Source organism: Helianthus annuus, chromosome 4 (genome assembly GCF_002127325.2).
Source record: "Helianthus annuus cultivar XRQ/B chromosome 4, HanXRQr2.0-SUNRISE, whole genome shotgun sequence".
Classification (NCBI taxonomy): Eukaryota; Viridiplantae; Streptophyta; class Magnoliopsida; order Asterales; family Asteraceae; genus Helianthus; species Helianthus annuus.
In genome coordinates, this window is record NC_035436.2 from 159,877,404 (window position 1) to 159,901,956 (window position 24,553).

Consider the following 24,553-nt stretch of genomic DNA (forward strand, 5'->3'; position numbering starts at 1 on the left):
AAGGTATTATGGCCGAGTTGAAAGCATTCAACCAAACCTTTACCGAGACGCAAACCGAGAAGGTAAAGGTGAAAAAAAAACTAGCCGAGGAGAAGCAAAGGAAGCAAGAAGAAGCGTAGTAGTTGGAGGAATGGAAAATAATGACCACCGACCTTAGCGAATATCCACCGGAAGACCGTCCCATTTTACAAATGATGAAGGAAAAAATTAGGAAAAAATGGAGTGGGGGAGTGTAGTTTTTTTTAAATGTAACCTTAGGTTTTTTTTAAGTGTGTTTTTTTTTAGTTTTTATTTAAATGTAATTTTAAGTTGTTGTTTTTTTAGGTTTTATTTAAATGTAACTTTTTTATTTTTATTTACTTTGTTTTCATTAATTAATTAAATCAAATAAATAATAATAAAAAAATGGAGGAGCATTCACCACACCCTTGGGTAGTCCCCAAGGGGATGCTCCTCCACCAATGCTTAGTTGGCGCCTACGTGGCGGATAGTCGCCAAAAGGACTATCCTCACTAGAGATGAGCATAATCGGGTATTCTGAATACCCCGAACCGGGTACACTAAGGAACCGGGTCCGGTTGAACCCGGGTAGAAGTATAAAAAAACGGAACCGATGTAACCGGTTACGGGTATTTTCGAACCGGGTTCGGTACAGTTTGGAACCGGGTATTCTGGGTACTGACAGGAACCGGTTCTGTCGGGTACTTTCAAACCAAAAGCTGCATATCACTATTTGGAACCGGTTCCAACGGGTATATGACCTGGGACCGATTTTATATTAAAAAATGTTTTTTTTCCTATAAAACCCCAAATTCTCACCCTTCACTCACATTATTACCCCAAGTTCTTCATTTCACCTTCAACTACTAGTTTACTACTCCAAAAACAAATCAAACGAAGAGAGGATGGCATGCAACGAAGAAGTGGTGATGCTTTTGGAAACCAAAAGAAACCCGACTATTTGGAAGCACTTCGACTTGTGTTTGATGACCGACAACCACGAAATGGCTAGGTGCAAGGGATGTGGAAAGTTTATGAAAGCGGCCGCTAACTCCACTCTAAAGAAGCACACCGAACGCCATTGCCCCGTGACGAAGGCGAAAAACGAGAAGGGTGAAGGATCCAGTTCTTCTAATGTTTAGGTTGTTGTTGTGTAATGTTTAGTTAAGTTAGGATTGTTATGTTTTAGTAAGTTAGGTTTGGTAATGTTTAGTTAACTTAGGCTTGTTATGTAATATTGTAATCGTTTGTTATAAATAAACGGTGTGTTTTAGGTTTAGTAACAGGTTATTAAAAAAACTCAAATAAATATATTAACAAAAATACCAGGTATACTAGAGGAACCGGGTACTGGTAGAACCGGGTACGGGTATAAACCGGATAGGGTTCGGAACCGTGTACTACCCATTTATTATGAGAAAAAATGGAACCGGATAGGAACCACCGGGTTTTTTGAAGCTGGACCCAGTTCTCCTATGTACCAGGTACGAACTGAAACCGGTTCCGGGTCGGTTCTACAGGTCCAGGTTTGGAACCGGATATTATGCCCATCTCTAATCCTCACCATACCTTTTTGTCTAATCTTTAGAGTGTTGCTAATTTTAAGAAAATTAGTACTTGAGTTATTTTTCCTATTTCATTTAAGCAGGTTACTTTGACCGAACTTAATGAGTAGCGCTAGGTTACTACTTACTAGAATAACATATAAATATGTTCATTTATAATGTTGGAGAAACTTTTGATTTTATAATAAAACTACTCTCATTTCCGTTTGATCTAGACGCTTTCTAGAATGCATCTAGCAGTTTGTTTTCATTTCCGCATCATCACTAGATTGAAGTTATGCATATATGTTGTGTTCTTCGTTTTGTAGTTCACGACGATATCAAGAAACCGAACATGTTTATTACATTATATATAGTACCATTACATTTTAGTTCATACGTTAAAAAGGGTTAACCACATAAAAACTAATCCAAGCATGAAAAAAAAACTGACACATACTCACCCTAGCTGGTTTAATCTATAACGAAAACGAAGAAGACGAGTTACAATTGTACAAGCTAGCACATTGGAAGTACTTTGTTATCAGAAATGTTAGATGATAATTGCTTCTTCATTTGACTAAAACATGTTGCTCTGTTGGGCAGCAGAAAAGAAGCACTTGCAATCACATCTGCAACTCCTTTTATGCTTTCACAACTACTTGTGGTCGTTTCCTCTTCGTATATTGTTTCAAGAATTCTTGAAGCTTCGAGTCTCGAGATTCGCAGTAAACCGCTCGCTGCGACAGCAGCAAACGGAGTGAGGTGTTGTAATGTTTTGGTCTTGGTGTGGGTTTTGGGCACTGAAGCAAAAACAAATCTTGTTGCCATAACGAACGAGTTTATTGAATAACAGATGAGAGGATTAGTGAATTATTGAATATATGTTTAATGAGTGCTTCTGGATGCTTTATATATAGGGCTATAAATGGTCCAACCGTTATCACTTCTGGTGGCTCAAAAACAGGCCTACAAACGGCAAGTTGGTCCAACTGTTATCACTTCTGGTGGCTCAAAAAACAGGCCTACAAAACGCAAGTTGTGCTTATTGTTGTTTTTAGCCAGACACCCTTTTTGCAAGGCAAGTTTGAGAGGGACTGATATGAATTAAAGATAAAAAGGTTATATATGGGGATGGTTAAAACTGATACATTTTGTAACTCACTTATTCTTGTAAAATCTTAGAAATTTGTATATATGGGGCCGGGATGGTTAAAAACTCACGATCACCCAATAGTTTTTAAAATATGTTATATGTTAGATGCTCACTATAATATATATTTTGTTTTCGTTCTTTATAGGTGTATCCTTATAAGTTCATATGATCTTGTTTTTAAGGTTATATGCATGTCTTAATCCTAAAATACTCCATATGGAACTTTTCGTTAGTGCCTTTTAAAATGCAATATTGTAGCTTTCTCTCACGACAAACATCATTTGGCATACCAATCCAAAACTCGACTTTATGGACTAGGTTAAAGTCGACATGATGTAGTCTCCCTCTTTAATGCGTCATCATCTAATATTTCTATATTGTTAGTCTGATATATCATGTAGTAAATCAAGATGTGAAAATCACTCTTGCTTCTTCTTTTTTCACTTCTTATTTCTTTAGATTAAAAAAAAACCAAGTATAAAGAAGTTACAAAATTTTATAATATTATAAAGAGATTATAGTAAAAAAAAAAAAAAAAAAAAAAGATATCACCATAATTGAGAGATGTATAAGATAGAGATGTACAAATCTACCTTAATTTATCCTTTGTTTTTCAACCAAGGGATGTCTTCACTATGTTAGGCCATTGGGTATGGTTTGGATAGTTTTTTTGGGACTATCCGCTACGTAGACGTCACGTCACGTTCGATAAAGGACCATCCAAAGAGGACTATTCAAGGGTGTGGGGACTACCCAAAGTTAATAAAAAACTAATATATAATAAATAACTAAAACAAAAAAAAAAACTTTCTCTATCTCTCTCTATGTGGTCCCCACTATTAGCCATCAGCCAATCACCACCACTCGTCGCTTCCGTCTTCCTTCCGACGCTGGAGACGGCGACGCCATCAGGGGCCGGTGTGGGACGAGCCAGACGACCCGGGACCCGGGGGGGGGGGGAGCCGACCCCCATACCGCATGGTCTTATATTTATTAGTAGTTACAATTCACTAGCTATAGACCATTACCAACCTCTTGATAGGGATCGTCAATAAGACTTCTTTCGAAACCACTTGGCATGAATCACAGGGCCGGCCAGAGGGCAATTCTAGTGAAGCGGTTGCTTTAGGCCACATTTCTTAAAGGGCCTCTTATCTTAAAGTTTCATTTTCTATTATTTTATATATTTGGGCTTGGGTGATGCGTATTGTACATAATAAAGAAACTACATGAAAAACCCAAATAAAGTGGTGGCCATTTAGTTTATTTGAAGCTTAAAAGTGAAAATTAGTTAAAGTGTTTGAGTTTCAAGAAAAAAAAAACGAAACGTCCCCCTAACGGCAACGAAAATCTTGTGGAGAATTCATCGGTTTGATAATCATTGCCGCTATACTTTCGATCATTTATAGCTTCGAATCGGTTTTGTGTAACTTCTAATTGGTTCTATAATAACTTCGTATTGTTCATCAGTCATCGCCAATCATTGTAAAAGCTTTGTATCTGTAGTGTTTGTAATTTGTCATGAAGGTCGAAAGCATAAGATAATTAGTTCGAGCCTTGGAATATGTTCGATCGGTTAGTTATTTTGACGGCTTGAAGCTGATCGCTTCGAATCTTATGTTATCTTTGATTATTAATTGTTATTTATGTATTTTGTTAGTTGATTAGTGTTCCTTGATTATTCATTATTATTCGAAATTTATGTTATTTGATCGTGATGCTAGATCCGTTAGTTGTTTAAATTTTGTTAAGAGTTAGACTATTAGAACTTAGTTTATCTTGTTTAATTACGTATGGTTTTGCTTAATTTGCTCGATTATTTTATTAGTTGATTATGCCTGAATGTAATCGTTTATGCCTAATTGTCAGTTTATTGATCTTGCGTGGTTATCTTATGCCCTTTAGTTTGCTAATTGTTTATATCATAGTCTTTGAAAACTTAAAAGCTCTTTTTTTACACTAGTAGTTGATTACTTGATTCCAAAAAGTGCCTTATATTATATTTTGCTTTAGGTCACCAAAAACGTTGAGCCGGCCCTGATGAATCACCACAACAACTTTACAAACGAGTATTTAAAACTAATACATTTACAACTCACTCATTCTTTTAATATCTTGGAAACTTGTATAAGCAGAGGGTTAAGAACTCACGATCACCCAATAAATTTTAAAATATATTATATTTTAGATGCTCACAGTAAATATATTATGTACTAGGTTACAACCTCGTGTAATACACGGCTTGAATAAATGTAATTTTATATATTAAATAATAAAAAGTTTTAACTTTATGAACCCCGTATAATGTACGAGTTAAATAAATGTAATTTTATATATCAAATAATAAAAAAAAGTTATATCTTAAAAAACCATGTATATTACACAGATTAAATAAATGTAATTTTGAATACTAAATAATAAAAACGTCGTATCTTTAAAAACCCGTGTATAATCGGGTTGGATAAATGTACCAAATAATAAAAAATTATATCCTTAAAACCTCATATATTACACGTGTTGAATAGATTTAAAAAAGAGTTATATCTTTAAAAACCATGTGTATTACACAGATTAAATAAATGTATTTTGTATATTAAATACTAAAAATGTCGTATCTTTAAAAAAAACTCGTGTATAGTCGGGTTGAAAAATCTACCAAATAATAAAAAATTATATCCTTAGAAAACCCCGTGTATTACACGTGTTGAATAAATATAATTTTACATAGCAAATGATAAAAAGTTATATCTTTAAAAACTTCTACACGGGTTATATAAATGTAACTTTGTATAGTAAATAACAAAAAAAAAATATATTTTTAAAAACCCCGCGTTTTACACGAGTTGAATAAATATAATTTTGTATGCCAAATAATAAAAAAAGTTATCTTTTTAATAAACTAGGATAACATTTAATAATTATTTATTATTTATATATTTAATATAAGATAAGTAGGAAAGAGAGATATTTGTTTTAAAAATATATTAAATTAACAATTTAGATTTGAGGATAATATTTTATTAAAGTATGACAAGATTTAATATTAATTTATTATTTATTGAGTTAATATAATAATTTATTATTTATCTATACTATATAATAAAAGAAACCAACTTTGGGACACGTGTCATTCATTGGAGCCATCTATTTTTTAGTTTTTTCATCTTTATCTTCTACTTAATTATAGATAATTAATATTAATTAAAAGATAATTATAAAATTAAATTTAAACAATTCGTATAGGAGATAATATAATCTTTTGAAATATTTATTAGATTTCAAAATTATTTATCTTGACATTAACAAAAGACGTACACTAAATATGAATTAATATAATGTAAAGAGTTAAATGTCATTTTAGTCCTTGTGGTTTGGGCCATTTTGTCAGTTTAGTCCAAAAGTTTTATAATACACAGGATTTATAAAGATATAATAAGATATAACTTTTTATTGATTGGTATATAAAATTACTATAATATAAGTACACAAATCAAATTAGATACAATAAGTATCAATTTTATAAGTACATGAATTAAATTAGATATGACATGATAAGTATCAATTTTAATTATTAAATATAAATATTTATTCTATACTTACTATATAATAAAGTAAATCAAATGAGGGACACTTGTCACAAGAAACCACTTTAGGGACACCTGTCATCATATTAGGCCATCTCTTATAGATAATTATTATTTTTGTTTAATTTCTTCTAATTAATTATAGATAACCCTCCTACTAAATATTATTTAATTTAATCTATACTATATAATAAAAGAAACCATTATTATTTAGTTTAAATTTAATGTATTACATAAAGTTAATGATTAAGATTTTCGAAACTTAAAAACTCCAAACTTTCAAAAACAAAACATTAATATATAATAAAAGAAACCTGTTTTGAGACACTTGTCATTCTCTCATTTAATTGATTAAAATTATTAATAATCTATACTATATAATAAAAGAAACCTGTTTTGAGACACTTGTCATTCTCTCATTTAATTGATTAAAATTATTAATAATACTAATAATAATAATATTTAATCTAATCTAATACAAATAATAATAATATTTAATCTAATCAAATACAAATTCTTATCATTAATTCAATAACCTATTGTTAAACAAAAATTTTAGTTTATTTAAAAAAAAGACCGTAAAAATTTGATTAAGAAAAAAAAGAATTATAGTGGGTTAATTATCATAAACAAATTCTTTGGCTTTTAAAACTCAATTCGTGCCTTTGAATTTCAAAATGATCTAATAATTCTAAATTGAATTATACATCTTCTATTTTTGTATAAAAAAATTGATGTATATCTTTATTTCTACTGATAGAGTTAAAAATTTAGATATTATTAATTATTAATCAATATCTATCAACCCATACAATACATGAGATTCTTAAAAATGTAACTTTTTTCATTATTAATATATTAAATAAAATTTACTCAACCCGTACAATACACGGAGTTCTTAAAGATATAACTTTTTAGTATTTAATATATAAAATTACATTTATTCAACCCATGTAATAAATGAGATTTTTAAAGATATATTCTTTTATTATTTGGTATGTAAAATTACATTTATTCAACATGTGTAATAAACAAGGTTTCAAAAATATATTTTTTATTATTTGATATATAAAATTATATTTATTCAACCCGTGTATTACACGGGGTTCTAACCTAGTTTAGTTAATATAAGATAAGTATAGATTTGAGGATATCTTCAATGAATGACACGTGTCCAAAAATTGGTTTCTTTTATTATAGTAGATAGATAGATTATTTCTTTATAGGTGTGTTATAAGTTCATATGATCTTGTTTTTAAGTAATATGCGTGTCTTAATCCTAAAATATTATTGTATAGGGTCTATATGGAACTTTTTGTTAGTGTTTTTTAAAATGCAATATTGTAATTTTCTCTTACGACAAACTTCAATTGGCATACCAATCCAAAACTCGACTATGTGGACTAGGTTAACGTCGACATGAATTTAGTTTTTTTTTTTCCTTTTAGATAGGCTCCTGCTCGCTCGTTGATGCATCATTTGCATCATACAACATGGGAAGACTGAAGTGTGGAAAATTTTTACTTTTGCTTCTTATTCATTTCATGTAGTAAATCAAGATATGAAAATCGTTACTTTTGCTTCTTCTTTTTCAGTTGTTTCTTCAGATGAAAAAAAAAGCAACAAGTTTCACTTGCTCTTCTATGTAAAGATTTAGCATGAATTTTGGTCCAACTAATATTCATTGAAATCAACTCTATAATCTAGTACTCATATGTTTATTGGATTGGCCTGGATTTTTTTACTGATGAGAATACCAAGGATGAAAAGAAAATATCCAAAACTCACAAAAACAATCGTCACATAACCCTTACATAATTTAGTTTTTAGTTTAGATTGTTGGTTTTGTTTATTTATTTCAACTGATCTAGAGACTAGAGTGTCGTTTTATCTAAACGCTTTCTTGAATGCATCTAGCAATATTTTTTTCTGCATCATGACTAGACTGCAGTTATGCATACATTCCATTTTCTTCATTTTGTAGTTCACCATGATATCAAGATAAACGCAACATGTTTACTGCATTATATATAGTGCCATTACATTTTTAGTTTATACATTTAAAAGGGTCAACCTCATATAAACTAATCCAAGGAAACAAAACTTTGACAGTTCAATTTTTATCTTGATAAAATACATTTATATAAATGTAACTATGTAAGTAGAACATCAAGGATCGATGCAAAAAACATAGTTCGAAGCGCAGCATAATTATCCAACATACCAACCCTAGCTAGTTTGATCTATAACGAAAAACAAGACTGGTTACTTGTACAAACTAGCACATTCGAAGTACGTTGTTACTAGAAGTGTTAGATAATTGCTTCTTCATTTGACCAAAACATGTTGATCTATTGGACAGCAGAAAAGAAGCACTTGCAATCACATCTGAAACTCCTTTTATGCTTTCACAACCACCTTTGGTCGTTTCCTCTTCGTATATTGTTTCAAGAATTCTGGAAGCTTCGAGTCTTGAGACTCGCTGTAAACGAGTAGCTGCGACAGCAGAAAAAGGTGTGAGGTGTTGTGATGATTTGGTCTTGGAGTGGGTTTTGGGCACTGAAGCAAAAACAAATCTTGTTGCCATAACGAATGGGTTTATGGATAAAAGATGAGAGGATGAGTGAGTATATGTTTAATGAGTGCTTCTGGATGCTTTATATATAGGGCTAAGAGCACATAAATGGTCAAACCGTTATCACATCTGGTGGCTCAAAAACAGGCCTACTAAAGCCAAGTTGTGCTTAATATTATTTTCAGCCAGACGCCCTTTTTGCAAGGCAATTTTGAGAGGGACTGATATATGAATTAAAGATAAAAAGGTGAACATGAAAATGATAGAGAACATTGAAGATGTGGTTCAAAATGGCTTTTAATATTTTGATTATGCCCTGGATAATGCAATAAATTTAACACAATGTGCAGAGAACAAAGTAACACACACAAACATCAAGGTGAAACTAGTTTAATACCCGTACGGTGGACGGGTTACGTTAAACAGCGTAACGAACAAAATTAATCTATATTAAATGTACAGAAATTTAAACAACTTTACACACAAAAGCACCATTATTTACTTATAAATGGAAAATGATTACAACCACAAACCTGTGAAAAATAAAACTGATAATACTAAAACATGAAATTGTATCATTTTAATGCAAAAGGCAGTTAAAATGCAGAGTTTAAACGGGTTCGTACAATTGTTATAAACTGCCTAGAAGGCAGTTAAAATGCAGAGTTTAAACGGCTGAGATTTAATCTCAGCAAGATCCGACAATGGAGATCGATTTGGAAGGTGGTTAGGCTATGTGGGCTTAATAATATATATAATAGTACTGCACCGTACCCGTCTGTCGGGACGGATCCTAAAATTTACAACTATCCTAAAATAGGTGGAGATCCCTAGTTCGATCCTTGAACTGAGCGGGTTTTACCTCACCGCATCGTCATGCCTTCGGGCGAGTGTTCACGGGCTTTGGCCCTAGGTGAGGGTTTTCCCCGGTTCGGATGCGAATGTATCCCGATGTGGTGAATTTCGCCAGTAGCCCGTTTGGAGGATTCGTTGGTCGTTTAAAAAAAAAGACTAACTTTCAAATTAAGTTGGCCGTTTAAAAAAAAAAGACTAACTTTCAAATTAAGGTCAAAACCATTTAGTTTAGGTTGACCCGTTAACCGTTTTTTACCATTTGCTTTAAATCTTTAAATATCGACTACATGTGATTAACAAATTATATCATTAAGCTAGAATATATTTTTTTTAAATGGATATTCAAGAGGTTGCAAGTAAATTTAAATAGATTTTATGCAAATTGAGCCATCATTTTATTTTAGCCGAGTTTTCAATATTTGCCTTTTTGATACAGATTTTTTTTTTTTTTTGCAAAGCTTATAAAATTGTATTTTCTTTTTTATTTTTACTTTTATTAACTAATAAACATTTTTTATTGTGGTTGTTCTATGTTAGCTTGAACTTTTATAAACTTATATAATGATCATTCATATTCAAGTAATCAAAAAGATAAGAGGGAATCTAGCAAGTCTCTCTAATCTATTCAACCACAAGTCCACAACTACCCTTATTTTTGTCATAAGTCCACAACTGCACTTGTTTTAGCCAAAAGTAGAAAATAACTTTCATATTACCAGAAATTATAGTAGTTAAACGTAGGATGTATGAGGGCATCTAGATATTTGGCAAAAAGTCGAACTTGATCGTAAAATTATAAATCATGAGGGAAATAAAATATTTGGAACATGATGAAGTAGTTTACATAACTGCTTTTCTTGAATCTGTAAAGGAAGAATCTAAGCAACAGGATGAAAGCATTGAAAGGAAAATGTACCACTCCATTTTAAGTAACATTTGATGCAAAAATTCTTTTCATTTACTTGTATTTGCTCCAAACTTTGAGTGCAGAATAATGGGTGAAATGATGCAGCAATATGCCTAAGGATTCAAAGAAGTCACATAATGAAGTAGTGATAAAAACTTACAAAAATAAAGAAAGAATCAGTTGGTTTTGATTAGTACCAATAGTTGGTGCTCAATTCAAGCTTTTTTGACAACTGCCTTACTGAAGTTATTCAGCACCAATTGAAGAATCCGAAATTAAAAGCTTTAGTTGACAACTGCTTTAGTAGAAATATTCACATAGTAAAATATACAAGTTGAAAGTTTCTAACTGGCCTGTAATTTTTGAGTATTTAAAGCTATAATATCAAATGTTCTTCCACTTGAAATGATGATCAGCTTGATAAGATAACATGCCCCCTCAGCTTTTAGGGCTATGATCGTGTACCGACAATTTCAAGACTACAGTTTAGGACATAAATCTTTGAATTTAGCTAACCACACGTTTATTTAAGAAGTCAACTTCATATTTTGATCGTCAAACTTAAATTTTCATGTTTTGCTCGACACGACATACTTAGGCCCCAATATAAAAGGGCCTTTATGAAATTATTCAAGCTATTAACAATATTTCAAAATTTCCCCTAAAATTTTTTTATCTGTTTGTTTGCTTAAAATTACCCATTTTTATATGAACCACTTCCTTGTTGCCTACCCCATCCATTTGCCACCTCTGATGCATATTCTAAGTGAAGTTACAAACATTTAAGCAAAAATGAGAGATTGACGTACCTAAATCAACCATAATAAGTGCTTCACCATCATACTTATGTTCTGCAAGAACATCCCATGTTGGTCAAATTATAAAACTGCCACAAGCACATAAAAATTTCTTGTGTGTGATCTTCATCTGTTCCGGTAAAACATATTCTGGAGGAGAATGTTAATCTTTTCTTTGACAAAACTGGTTTGCAAATAAATGGAACATCAGCCCTCAAAGGTCATTGATGCTTGCCAAACATCCCTTTAATCAGTGGTTGGTCCAACTATAAACCCAAGAGTTAATCATATATGGAATTAAGTATTTATAAAGATCTACAAAGTAAAATACGGAAAGTGCTTGCAATTCTACCCGTCCCGCATTGGCATGTAATAAATTAGCTATTTTTGACTCGAACGTGTAACCCACCCTTTGTCACTTCTAATGTAGAGTAAACAATCTAATTGGTGGATGTAGCTTGTCTTTTAGATGTACCTCTAACTGGTGTTTGACCCGAGTAGGTGGGGCCATCACATACATCAAAACCACTTGAGATTACAGGTGCAACAGCAAATGATTCACTTTGTGAAGGTTATCTAGACGCAAAGCTCATCTGAATTTGATTATTGAGGGCCACAAAAATTTTCCATGCCACAAGATATCTTTGGAGCAGATTCTTTAATAGAAAATTCCTTACACTTTGAACAACTAAGTATTATGCACGACACACACTCTAAAAAACGGTAACAATTAGCCAATTAGGTTAAGTTACTGGCCACATTAGAATAGCTGAGCAAAAATTTTGTGGTGCAAGAAAATATCTACAGCAAAAAGTGCAACATCTGGTCTTTATCAAATAAAATAAAAAGCACATCAGTGCTTAAATTAAATACAGTTCAACAATTGAAAAACTGGCTACCTTTAAGTGATCCCTTTGTTCAGTGTATTTAGCAAGGATGGTTGTTCCAGTTGCAGTTGCTTCTTCCAACATTCGAGATGAGTTACGAGCAGACTTCATTGCTTGTGCTTCGTCATCAAATGTTCTCAAAATACGAGACGATTTACATTCTAATCCATAGTTACAAAAACATAAATGAAATTTATCAACATAAAGGACAGAAATAGTTATACTCATAAATTAAAATTTAACCTAAATCATATATCAAACAAATAAGGTATCTGAAAGATGAAACCTTTCTAACACTGGAAATCTTATAACCTGTTTTGGAAAAATCAAATTCGGAATTATCAAAATCTCCATGTGAGGTAAGGTACAAGAGTAGTATGTACCTTTGGTTCACCAAATGAGAACAAATTCTCTTCAATCTTCGAAAGGTCCATGATTTACATTAATCGGTTGATTACAAAGGTTCCAATCACCTGAAATCATATCATTCTGTAAATCTAACTGAAATTTTACAAAATACACCAAAGTGCACAGGATAAGCACAATCATCCAACGATGCTTCATCAAACGAATAATGAAAATAAATCAACAACAAATCTAATGATTTTAGGGTTCACCATATACATATCTGATACATAACTCCAGAGCGATTTATCCCCAAACAAATAGAGTTGAAGAAACGTTGGTGAAGAGAAATTGGGACCAAAATTGTTGGAAATTGAAAATAAGAACATAAGACATAGTGTAACAACAATTACCTTCCTTTAACTTTCAACTGTGGTGTAACCCTAACCATAGCTCTGAACTTGGACTGGATTTTTTCTTTTTGAGAATCCGATGCCACTGTGATGGGGGAATGGAGAGGATATCCTTGAACTGCCAAAAACTTCCTCGATTGGCGATTGCACCTGAAATTCTCATACAAGGATGACGGTTTCTACGGAATGAGGAGACCACGAGATAAGGTGAGGGTTTTTATAAGTGCAGTGTAATTTAACTGTCTACCCACGTTCCCAGTTTCATAGTAACCGTGCGTAGTGGAGAAGATAGGCCGCAAACCATGGGAGCGTACACAACTGCCCTGAACTACCACCACAGCAGTTATTGTTGAGAGTTTAAGTGGCTGAGATTTAATCTCAGCCAAATCCAATGGTCAAGGTTGATTTCAAAGGTAACTTCCACTTAATGGGTTCCATATATATATATATATATATAATTTGTATTCGCTATGAATTGTTTGATACCATGACCGGTATCTATACCTATACCGACGGTTAAAATTTAAACTCTTAAGCTAAACACACACCCCTTAATATATTTACATATACACACATACTTTAGAGGTTCACATATTTGACCTGATACCTTACAAATACTAATAAACATAATTCAACTTCTACTTGATGCCAATGTTTAAGGCCAACAGATAAGAGGTGACTTAAGAATAAGCTAGACACCCTTTTAAATATTCTATAAAAACATAGTTAGTTTACTAAAAAAATTGTGCCGCGTTGACCAATACTGATGAAACAATGGTTAACTGGGCAGGGTTAACTCACTGGTCTCGTCAAGAAGGGTTAATCCCTTCCTCTCAAGGATCATTGGCTGGATCGTCCGCCGGTTAATCTCCTGCACAAGGAAACAAGCCGTGACTCGTAACAAGGAGGATGGGGTGGGGGGTGCTCCTTGTTACCACTCTCCGGCGTGAGAATCAGTCGTTTGCTTGGGAAGCAAAGTGTGATAGTAGTAGTGAGAGAGTTGTGAAAAGATACCTTAAACCTGGTTTGGGGTTGGTATTTATAGCCGAGGAGTGAAGGAGGAGTTGAATGGACGGACTGACGACGTGCAGCCCTTATGCAGGTGTGTCAGACTTGTCGGTTGTGGAGGTGAAGCCACGTCCTACTGCAGTGTCAGTCTGTCGCTTACGTATGGCCTGACAGGCGACTGCCATTGGTGCCACTTGCTCTGTACTGTCAGTCCCACTTGCCTTGTGGGCAGGATGCGGTGCCGTGCCGCGTCGCTACCTGCGGTAACTGTCGTTGTTCCCACATTGTCCTTCTGGCAAAGACTGTGGGATGCGGTGCCAGGCCCCATCGCCACTTGTGGTGACTGTTGCTGTTATCCAGATCCCTTGTATTGATAGAAATGTTCACAGGATGCGGTGCTAGGACGCTTCGCTATGCGTACACCGTTTTAATACACTAGATGCGGTGCCACGCCACATTGTTATACCGTTCTCATACTCCACGTAAGTCCTCTTCCATCATTGGGCAGATTGGATTCGACCTCTGTGTTCGCACGTGCCCGCACGGACACAGATAAGTCTTTAGCTAGTGGGGGTTTTGATAAGGGTAATGGTCACTCGCGGTCATGCTGACGCGAGATCTGGGACCATACCCCTTCAAGCCCCCCCAGTCTAGTGCTGTTTCCGTATGCAAGTTGCATGTGGGAGGAGTACTGGACTATGGTGTCTAGAAGGTAGTGCGTATGTTGTAGAAGATTTTCGGCCATGTATGTTGAATGTTAAAGGTCAAAATAATAAGTTTTCGAAGGTGAAGGTTGACCTGGCTTATTACTTATAAGTACAGGGGGTATTTGTGTCATTTTTCTTTAATGACTGTTAAAGATCATTAGGAGCTAGTATAAAAGAGGGGTTAGGGCTCAGTTTAGTTACTTCTTGTTTTCATAATTTCTTTCAGTTCATCTTTCAATTCTCAATTGTAATAGTTCAATAATCTTTGATTCAATAAAGTTGATAAGCATTTGGTTCGTATTTGAGTTTTCTTGGTGTTGATTTCACAACAATTGGTATTAGAGCCTGGAGTGGCTCTCGATTCAGAAGAAAACGGTGAATCAAAGCTCAATTGGTAATCAAGATGGTGTCTACAAAGTTCGAATTAGAAAAATTTGATGGCAAGAACGATTTTAGCTTGTGGCGGTTGAAGATGAGGGCATTACTGGTGCATAATGGGGTCGTAGATGCACTAAAAGGGGAAAATCATCTTCCGGCTGAGTTAACCGAGAAAGAGAAGAAAGAAATAATGGAGAAGGCGCATAGTGCGATCATCTTGAGTCTCGGTGACAGAGTCTTGAGAGAAGTGTCCAAGGAAACCACTGCGGCAGGGGTTTGGACGAAGTTAGAGACCCTGTACATGACGAAGTCCCTGGCTAATCGATTGTACCTGAAGAAGAGATTGTATACCTTTCAAATGGGTGTTGGTAAGTCAATTGAAGAACATACAGATGACTTCAATAAACTTATACTTGATCTTGAAAATATAGAGGTTGAAATTGACAATGAAGATCAGGCAATAATGTTTCTGTCATCATTGCCTCCCTCATATGAGAATTTTGTTAATACTTTGATGTATGCAAGAGAAACTCTTACCAAGGAGGAAGTTCTGGCTGCGTTAAATTCTAAAGAACTCAAAAAGAAGTCTGATCCTAAGGAAGAAGGTGGAGAAGGGCTTATTGTGAGAGGCAGATCAGAACATAGATCACATAACAAGATGTCAAAAGGATCAACATCAAGATCAAAGTCAAAGTTTAAACGAAAATGTTTTGTCTGCAACTCAGAGAAACATTTCAAGAAAGACTGCCCATAATGGAAAAAGAGAAAGAATGAGGCTAGTAACAATTCGCGAACACGTGTAAATCATAACTCTCAAGAAGAAGCCTCAGATGGCTATGATAGTTCTGATGTAATATGTGTTACAAGCAGTGACATGAAAGAACAGTGGGTACTTGATTCAGGAGGTTCTTTTCATATGACACAGTGGAAAAGTTCTTTAAAGATTTGATATATGAAGATCAGGGTCATGTGTAGCTTGGAGATGACAGACACTGCAAGATCGTTGGTGTTGGTACAGTTATTTTCAAATTAAAGAATGGCAGTCAAGTAGAAGTTCGAAATGTCAGGTATGTGCCTAGTCTTAAGAGAAGTATATTGTCTCTTGGTACATTTGAAAGAGAAGGATGTCGTGTAAGTCTAAATGATGGAAAGGCTAAGGTGATCAGGGGATCTTTAGTATTGTTAACTGGTACAAGAAAGGATAACAATGTCTATGTGCTTGATGGGAGTGTTAATAATGGGTCATTGGCTTCTGTTGCAATTATAGATAAGGATAATGAGTTGGCTAGTTTATGGCATAAAAGATTAGGCCATATAAGTAGTCAAGGGCTGGTAGAACTAAAGAAACAACAGGTTCTTGGTGACATTAAAAGTTGTGATGTAGGGTTTTGTGAAACCTGCATTTTGGGCAAACATAAAAGAGTTAAGTTTGGGGTTGGTAAGCATGTCACTAAGGGAATTCTTGACTATATACACTCTGATTTGTGGGGGCCTGCAAGGGTTGAATCTTTAGGAGGGGCAAGATATTTCATGTCTATTATTGATGATTTCTCAAGAAGGGTTTGGGTGTTTGTTATCAAACACAAGAATGATGCACTGCAGAAGTTTATAGAATGGAAGACTTTGGTAGAAAACCAAACCAACAGAAAGATAAAGAAATTAAGAACTGATAATGGGCTGGAATATTGCAATAAAGAGTTTGATCAATTATGCAAGGTCAATGGTATTGCTAGACATTTAACAATACCAGGAACTCCACAGTAGAATGGTCTTGCAGAGAGAATGAATAGAACTCTCTTAGAAAGGCTGAGATGTATGAGGTTAAGTTCAGGATTGCCTAAGTGTTTCTGGGGAGAAATTGTGTCTACTGCTGCGTACCTAATAAACAGAACACCTTCTAGGGTCATTGGTATGAAGACACCAATGGAAATGTGGACAGGGGTTAAGCCAGAGTATGAAGACTTAAAAGTGTTTGGTTGCCTGGTGTATGCTCATGTCAGTCAAGATAAGTTGGACTCTAGGGCTTATAAATGGGTTTTGTTGGGATATCAGGAAGGTGTAAAAGGGTATAGACTTTGGAAGTTGGAAGGTGGCAGCCCTAGAATTATAAAGAGCAGGAATGTGAAAGTCAGAGAAGATATCTTGTATAAAGATATAGTTGGCAATAAAGTGCCAGGTATGAATGATAGTGTGTCAAAGGGAAAAGAAGTTCAGATTGAGGTGGAGTCTAGTTGTGATGAAGATAGGATAGATCCTCAAGAAGAAAGCTCAAGTAGTAGTGTATCACAAGACACACAAGATTATAGTTTGGCAAGAGACAGGCCGAGGAGAACTATATTAAAGCCACTAAAATTCCGAGATTCATCAAGTGTTTCTATGTCTGCTGTTGCGTTCATTGCAGCAGAAGAGGAGTGTGTTAATGAGCCTTTAACATATGAAGAGGCAATCAATTCCAAAGATAAAAGGAAGTAGTGTATAGCTATGAAAGAGGAAATGGATTCTTTGATGAAGAATGGCACCTGGGAATTAGTTGAAAGGCCCAAAGATCAGAAGTTAGTATCCTGTAAGTGGATATATAAAGTCAAAGATGGCATTCCAGGTGTAGAAGGTCCCAGATTTAAAGCAAGGCTTGTAGCTAAGGGATTCACTCAGAGGGCTGGGGTGGATTATACAGAGATATTTTCACCAGTAGTAAAACACACTTCGATAAGAATTTTATTATCCATTGTTGCAGCTCTAGATATGGAATTGGAACAATTGGATGTTAAAACTGCGTTTTTGCATGGATACTTGGAAGTGAAGATTTTATGAAACAACCAGTCGGATTTATACAGGAAGGGAATGAAGAGAAGGTCTGCTTATTGAAAAGATCGTTATATGGCTTAAAGCAATCTCCTAGACAATGGTACAAAAGATTTGATGAGTTCATGGTGAATAATGGTTTTTCAAGGAGTTCCTATGATTCATGTGTTTACTTCAGGGAGTATTGTCCAGGGTGTTTCAGTTACTTGCTTCTGTATGTTGATGATATGCTTGTGGCTAGTAAACACAAGGAGAACATAGAAGAAATAAAGCAAATGTTAAAGATCGAGTTTGAAATGAAAGAGTTGGGGATTGCCAAGAAGATTTTGGGTATGGAGATCAATAGGGACAGAAGTTTGAGAAAGTTGAAGTTGTCTCAAACTGGTTATGTTCAGAAGATCATTAACAGTTATGCTATGGGTAGTTGTAAGTCAGTGAAGACTCCATTGGCAGGGCATTTCAAATTGTCTTTAGAAGATTCTCCAAGGTCAGAAGAAGAGTTCAGGTACATGAGTAATATTCCTTATGCTAACCTGGTAGGGAGTTTGATGTATTTGATGGTCTGCACTAGGCCAGATCTTGGTTATGCTGTTAGTGTGATAAGTAGATTTTTGGCAAATCCTGGTAAAAGGCATTGGGAAGCTGCTAAATGGGTGATGAAATATTTGAAGGGTACTCAAGAATGGGGATTGAACTTTGGCAGTATAGAGGGTATTGAGTATAAAGTAGAAGGTTTTGTTGACTCAGATGTCTTTGCCGCCTACCTATGTCTAGAATAGCTTTGCCAAAGATCGTGATAAAGGTAGATCTATAACTGGATATGTTTTTAAAGTACTTGGTAATGTGATTAGTTGGAAAGCTCAGCTGCAGCATGTAGTTGCTTTATCTACAACTGAAGCTGAGTACATTGCCTTAATAGAAGCTGTAAAGGAGGCTTTGTGGTTAAAGGGGTTGGTCGCTGAGTTGGGATTTGATGAGGTGAATGCAGTGATTCATTATGACAATCAAGGTGTTGTGCAGCTGACAAAGAACAACATTTTTCACGAAAGAAGCAAGCACATAAATGTTAGGCTACACTTTATCAGAGATGTTATTAATGCAAGGGAGGTGTTAGTTAAAGATATTGACACTAAGGAGAATATTGCAGACATGTTAACTAAGTCTTTGCTAGGTAGAAAGTTTGATTTCTGCATGAGTGGATTGAATATTGGTTAAATCTTGATTTTGACTTTAAAGGTGGAGATTGTTGAATGTTAAAGGTCAAAATAATAAGTTTTAGAAGGTGAAGGTTGACCTGGCTTATTACTTATAAGTACAGGGGGTATTTGTGTCATTTTTCTTTAATGACTGTAAAAGATCATTAGGAGCTGGTATAAAAGTGGGGTTAGGGCTCAGTTTAGTTACTTCTTGTTTTCATAATTTCTTTCAGTTCATCTTTCAATTCTCAGTTGTAATAGTTCAATAATCTTTGATTCAATAAAGTTGATAAGCATTTGGTCCGTATTTGAGTTTTCTTGGTGTTGATTTCACAACAATGTAGATGGCTCCTGCTTCTAGAAAATCAAGCCGGGAATCTGGTAGAGTCGTGTGACGCCTCTTCCGTACCGGTGAGTAAGTTTCGTCTGATGCGAAATTCTCAGCCTAGGGTTTTGATCTGGTAGCATGGGCTACCTTTTTCTGATGTCACCAGGGTTGGGTGTCACCTGTTGGTGTGTCGAACCAACCTCCGGGATCGTGGTTGAAGATGTCCACAAACTTCGAACCAACCTTTGAGGTGGTGAATGAAGAAGAGAGTAGGCTTCGAACCAACCTTTGTAACGGTGACGGAAGATATCCGCAGCCGCAACTCTAGTTGTAACCTTTGCGGTAGCTGATGCAATGCTCTGAGTGGCTTTGCTCAAGCTCTATGTTCAGCAATTGGACATGTAATGATGATCCCTACTTTGTGGGGTGTTCATGTTCTTCCAATTAGCTCTCAAGTAACCGCACGTCCTTTGCGGTTACCTCGTTCCTTTGCATTGTTGGCCATGTTTGGTCGAACAACGTGGGGTACTTGCGTCATTGTTGGCCGTGTTTGGTCGAACAATTTGAATCTGGATAATGGTCAAATAAACATGGTCATAGGCGTGGTTATGCCCACCATTGTTTATTCTATCCAGCTCACAAGCGGTCAAACAAAGTCATAACCAGACTTGTTACCACTATTCGTTCGCTTGTTGCTCAACGAGATCTCTCTAGATGATTGGAAATCTTGTTCGCACTTGTTTTGTAACCACTTTCCTTCACGCTTCAATGGGAATCGGTTTTCCTTGAAGTAGCTTCGTTCATCTGTGTGATGACTTAGTCGTGGCTCTTCCGTAACTACCATTCGCGTAGCTGGATATATGACCGCAGTGACTCATGAGTGTCTGCGGTTTTGTAACAAAAGACTCGCATTAAAAGAGTGTTTTGCTCGTATGCGGCTCTTGAAGGATCAGGAGTCAGGGTTGCTGATGTGCGGTCGCGCATCATACTTATCCTTATCCATAAGGACAAGCTGTTTGTGCACCCTCTGTGGTTGTGAACCGGACACGAGGGATTTGAAGCTTAAAGATGCCTGAAGGAGTGCGGTTTGCTTCGTCCTGGGAAGCGGTTTTCGCAGTCCAAAGAGTGACACTGGTTCTGAGCATCTGTCACACCTGTGCGGGCTCGTGTGTGCCATCTCCGCATATTCCACGTGTGCTCGTGGGTATATGAGAATATTATTTATACCCCTTTACATAATGTAGAGATATATATTTTTTTGCCTTTTTTGAGGGGTATGTAAAAAACGACATGCAGTATGGGTTATGGCGCGTTTATACCAAAGAAACCGCATGCCTCTTATATTTGGATAATGTTGTCGCTTTTTGTTGCATACGTGGCTGGACGCACGTGTGAGTTGGTGAAAGTTGGTAGGATTTTCTGCATGTGCTGATAGGAACGGACGTTTGCACTGCCCAAGGTCATTAATGCACTGTAGCAGGAGTGTAAACGTCTCCTTTGTCAGGCGCGTGGGCCGCCACGCGCGCGTGGTAACCGTCAGCGGGACTGTCGCTGGACACGTGTCACCGCGTAACTCGTTCTTTTTTATCGTGATGATTCGGTTACCCCTCCGCATTAATTGCGATGAGTATATAAGGGGAAACCGTTTGTGGTTTCCCCTCACTTGCCTAAAATTTCAAAAATTTTTCGGTGAAAGAGAGAGTTTCCTTCGTCTTCTCCGTTAAGTTGTCTGAAATTCCGGTGAGGTTGTTTGAGTTTTTGTGCTCATTTTCTTTTCCATCTTCTGTATTTCAATGGCGGAACCATCGAATCCATACAATGTAGAGGGTGAAAACCCTGAACATTCGTCGCCGGCGGCGGCGGAAGAAGATGAAGATGATGGTGGTGCACCCGACGGCGGCCTACCAATACTAAAGTGGTCGAAGGGTCAGTTTGAGACCCTGATGACCAGTATCCAAATGCCCAAAGAGTTTGGGGCTATATATCCACAGGAATGTGATACTGGTGCCGACGCTCCGGTGGGATGCCTCACCCTGTGGGCTGACTTCTTCTACGATGGCAACCTCCGACTGCCATTAACGGTATTTGTTGCCGAAGTGTTGGAGTATTATCAGATTCATATCTCCCAACTGAGCCCGTTCAGGATGTTTCGAATCAGGAATTTTGATTACACTTTTCGTGCTCTTGGTTTGGAGATTACTGTTGAAAATTTCCAGCGGTTCTAACAGTTGACGGTGAACACCGGGTTCTTTTCTTTCAACCAACGGTATGGGAGCACAAAGCTGATGACCCCTCCCAAGGGTATCACAAAGTGGAAGAGGAAGTTCTTCTATGTTAAGGCTGCCGCGGTAGCCGCGAAGATGACTTTTCGGAATGTGAATGAGACCATTCCTGCGGAGGATCTTGCTCTTCCCAATGCTGATACAGTGAGTTGGTTCCCAAGCCTGAAACCCATTAAGCTCAAGAAGCTGGACAACTCGCAGTTGTGGGTGCTGCGGATGATGTTGTCCAAGCCTGATAGGAAGTCAAGGCCCGTTGTGCGGGAAAAGAGTGGTGGTAAGCATTTTTACTCTTGTGCGGTTTCATTGCTTCCTTGTTTTTTATTGATTTTGTATGTGTACTATTAGAGGACGCTGCCCTGTGGAGAATGGCAAACACGAGCCCGCACAGGTGTGTCAGATGCTCAGAACCAGTGTCACTCTTTGGACTGCGAAAACCGCTTCCCAGGACGAAGCAAACCGCACTCCTTCAGGTATCTTCAAGCTTCAAATCCCTCGTGTCCGGTTCACAACCACAGAGGGTGCACAAACAGCTTCTCCTTATGGAAAAGGATAAGTATGATGCACGACCGCACATCAGCAACCCTGACTCCTGATCCTTCAAGAGCCGCATACGAGCAAAACACTCTTTTAATGCGAGTCTTTTGTTACAAAACCGCAGACACTCATGAGTCACTGCGGTCATATATCCAGCTACGCGAATGGTAGTTACGGAAGAGCCACGACTAAGTCATCACACAGATGAACGATGCTACTTCAAGGAAAACCGATTTCCATTGAAGCGTGAAGGAAAGTGGCTACAAAACAAGTGCGGGGTTTTGATAAGGGTAATGGTCACTCGCGGTCATGCTGACGCGAGATCTGGGACCATACCCCTTCAAATACCTACCTGTTAAGCTAAATGTGTTCACAGATTTGACTCAGAAGCGTTGACCAATACCTACCTGTTAAGCTAAACGTGTTCACGGATTTGACTCAGAATTTTCATGTTAGGTTTTTATCATATTGAAAAACGATTTACCCTCTTGCGTTGTGTTGGTATGTTAAATTCCCATCAATGCATTAACTTTCACCTAATGCCCCTATTTATACACAAAAAAGTGCGAGAAGGGGAATTATCGATGCCAACAAAAACCATATCTTAAATGACATATACCACTATGTCACATACCATCTAATAAGCAGGCACTTGGCACCGATTGAAATGGCAAATGTTTCTTCATGTAATGACTTACAAAATGCAATTAATACGAAAAGCAAGAGTCGGCATAAAAGTTGAATCATCGATAGTGACAAGTGACCTGATTTGAGCCTTACCAAGTTCTCTTCTAACTTATCATATTTTGCTGCTTACTTAACTCCCTAAAGTTAGAAGTTGCCATTTAGACCACAAATCATTAGTAACATCTCTTACACGTTTGAAAACTAGAGGACTCATTTAGAAAAATGAAAACGCAAACTTGTTAAAGTGTTATGTGTTGTTAGAATTGATTTCAGAACCTAGATCGGATAGCAAACCAACTGTCTTACCAGTCACATTTTTTGTGTAAATTTGCAATTCTGCTTATCTTTTGATTTAGATTAAATATTTTTACAAAACATATAAACTTAAGTAATTTTTAAAAATGGATGATGGAATAGTAAATGAGATTTAGGCCAGAAGAATAAAAGCATAACTCGGGTATCCAAAACTTCGGATACTGGTTCAGATAGTAAGATAGTAAGATAGTAAAACGGATATCCAAAAAATAAACTATCCGAAATTTCCGGATATCCGAACTTGAACACACATGTCTCCTTTGTTGGATAATCTTGATATGATGGGTTGACGGGTACGGGTCATGGGTTAAGAATCATCTGGGTCAGCTGGTTAAATGGCAGTTTATTTATTTATTTTAGTTTATAACTTAGTTTGAATAAGGTTAGTAGTCAAAAGAAACGTTGCATGGACTGGGTAGTAGTTTGTTTTTGACTTTCACGGTTTCTTAGGTGATTTCCGATTTGATAGGTGAGAGTAGTGTCTTTTTTGTCGCAAAAGTCTTTTTTTTATAATGGCCAACGAAATAAACGTCTGGCGATAACAGATAGTGTTGGATAACCCAAGCCCATCATCACCAGTTTTGGGGAAAATCCAACGCCCGAAGGCTTGCTACGGTAAAACTCAGCTAGGATCAGATTTGAACTTGAGACCTCTCTCAAATCCAAATCCAAATCTTCATTTTCCCTTCAATGTCAATTGAGCCATCGCTCGGTGGCTTTTGTTACAGAAGTTAGTTTCTTATTTTGAAGGGGTCTTAGATTACGTTGCATGTAAAACCTATATAAAGGCTCCATTGACCTGTTCATTAAAGTACCAGAGCTTTTGTGTTTCCTTCACATTGTACTTCTTTTCTTTTACAAAATCAGCAAAGTTTTTTGTTTATTATTCTTATTGTACGCGAGTGTGTGTGTTTGTAAAGGGTCTGATCCAACATCTTTCAAGGCCTATGTTGATGCAACAAATACGGGACCAAGGATGGTAGCTGGACTGGTCAGGCAAAAGGGCTGAAAGGTTTGATTTTGCCTAACGCAGGTCGCGGGGTCCCTCCACGTTTGCAAAACGTGGAAGGAGGTTCACTAGTATATTTGAGTTATTTGCTTTGAAGTTCTTTCTCCAAGATTGACTCGGATCCAAAAAAGAAAGCAAATAGAATGAATGAGATGAATCTGATGAAGAGTTATTTGGAAGTGACAAGAACTCTTCAAATGACAAGAGATTAAGGAATCTCTCTGCTTTTCGGAATGTCTTTGAA

General features: G+C 36.2%; 1 long non-coding RNA gene across 3 annotated transcripts; it reads right to left on the reverse strand.

Moving 5' to 3' along the window:
* Positions 1-10,477: 10,477 nt before the first annotated feature.
* LOC110937156 lies at positions 10,478-13,470 on the reverse strand. Of its 3 annotated transcripts, XR_002590587.2 has the most exons (5): positions 13,064-13,470; positions 12,689-12,778; positions 12,318-12,466; positions 10,819-11,684; positions 10,478-10,734 (listed from the first exon to the last, which is right to left on the reverse strand). It is a non-coding gene; the product is annotated as an uncharacterized LOC110937156 (long non-coding RNA). The 3 variants fall into 3 exon arrangements; XR_002590585.2 differs by having other exon boundaries at positions 10,819-12,466; positions 13,064-13,468; XR_004890381.1 differs by having other exon boundaries at positions 10,478-12,466; positions 13,064-13,440.
* Positions 13,471-24,553: the final 11,083 nt, after the last annotated feature.